Consider the following 1821-nt stretch of genomic DNA (forward strand, 5'->3'; position numbering starts at 1 on the left):
GGAGAATCTACCAAATGGTACTCCTACACCGCAACATCTAACCGGAAATTTTATTGCCAAGTCCGCCTTCATCCAATTAGTTGAGAGGAGCCAGTTTGGGGGGATGCCTAGTGAAGACCCTCATTCTCATATGGAAACCTTTTGCGACTATTGTGATGCAATCTCTCAAACGGGCGTGACTCAAGACCAAATTAGATGGGTTTTATTTCCTTTTTATTTAATCGGCACCGCGAAGCAATGGTTGAAGGGCCTTGATAAGGCCACCCTCGGAATAGATTCTTGGAAGAAGTTGGCTCTAGCTTTCTACAAAAAATTCTACCCACCGGAAAAGACTAACATGCTAAGAGCTCAAATTACGGGTTTTAAGCAAAGGGATGAAGAGTCTTTGTATGAAGCTTGGGAGCGGTTCAAGGGAATTTGTCGCTCATGTCCTCACCATGGACTTAGTGAATGGTTTTTGGTACAACAATTTTGAAATGGTTTATATGAAGATTCTAGGAACATTCTCAATATGGGATCACATGGAATGTTCACCGAAGTTGATGACAATCAAACATGGAACAAGATTGAGGAAATGGCGGTCCATAACTCACAATATAGTAGACCTCGCAAGGCTACTAGAGGAGGAAAGCATGAAGTGGACTCCGTTACTCAATTGGGTGCTCAACTTAGTGCTCACATTGACACAATCAACTTGAAGTTTGAACAAGCTATGGCTAGACTTGAGGAAAACTCAAAATCATCAAAGCATCATGTTAATGCCATGACGGCATCCTCATCAATCCCAAGTGGGATATGTGAGAATTGTGGAACTTTGGGACATGACCAAGGTAAATGTAGGGGAACAAATGAACAAGTGAATGCTTTCCAAGCATACAAGAGTGGTACCCCTTATTCCAATTTTTACATTGAAAACACCAAATTCCATCCAAATCTCTCATACAAAAGCCAAAATGTTCAAAACCCTCAAACAACATACACTCCACCACCCATGAGAAACCAAAATCAAAGACCCTTTTACAATCAAAACCAAGGTTACCAAAATCAAAATCCATACAATCACCAAAATTACCAAGGTTTTGATGTCCAAAAAGCGGTCCTCCAAATGCAAAAGAATCAACAAGAATTTTTCACTCAAATGCAAAAAGATAGCCAAGCAAAGGAAACCACCATCAACAACATCCTAGCTCACACCAAGATGTTGGTAAAACAATTGACTCAACTAGCATCTTCAAGCTCACAAAGACAAAAGGGGCAATTACCACCTCAAAGTAATCCCCCTAAACATGAAACGGTTAGTGCCATTCACTTGAGAAGTGGTACAAGGTATGAAGCACCGAAGAAGCAAGTTGAGGATGAAGTTGTGGAAGCTAGTGAAAAGGAAGAAATTGTGCAAAGCTCCAAAGGTGGAGAATCATCAAAAGAAGAAAGTTCAAAGAAAAATGTAGACAAGGTCAAGAAGAAGGAGCCCATTGTGATTAGACTCCCTTTTCCAAGTCGTCAAGCCAAGCCCAAATTTGATGATCAACTTGGAAAGTTCATGGAAATTGTGAAGAATTTGGAAGTCTCAATTCCTTTCACGGAATTAATCAATCACGTGCCGGCCTATGCGAAATACATGAAAGATATCCTCACAAAGAAGAAGACGATCCGGAAGCTTGAGACTATCGCCTTCACTAAGGTGAGTAGTGCAATACTTTAAGGGAGTTCACCTCCAAAGTTAAAGGATCCGGGAAGCTTCTCAATACCGTGTACCATTGGCGACACGACGATCAACAAAGCCTTATGTGATCTAGGGGCTAGTGTGAGTGTCATGCCGTA

General features: G+C 41.2%; 1 non-coding gene across 1 annotated transcript; it reads right to left on the bottom strand.

Annotated features, from left to right (window-relative positions):
- Positions 1-337: 337 nt before the first annotated feature.
- Positions 338-444, bottom strand: LOC141634553 (small nucleolar RNA R71). Its single transcript, XR_012539281.1, has one exon. It is a non-coding gene; the product is annotated as a small nucleolar RNA R71 (small nucleolar RNA).
- Between the last annotated feature and the right edge of the window lie 1377 nt (positions 445-1821).

The sequence above is a fragment of the Silene latifolia genome, chromosome Y, assembly GCF_048544455.1.
Source record: "Silene latifolia isolate original U9 population chromosome Y, ASM4854445v1, whole genome shotgun sequence".
Taxonomy (NCBI): Eukaryota; Viridiplantae; Streptophyta; class Magnoliopsida; order Caryophyllales; family Caryophyllaceae; genus Silene; species Silene latifolia.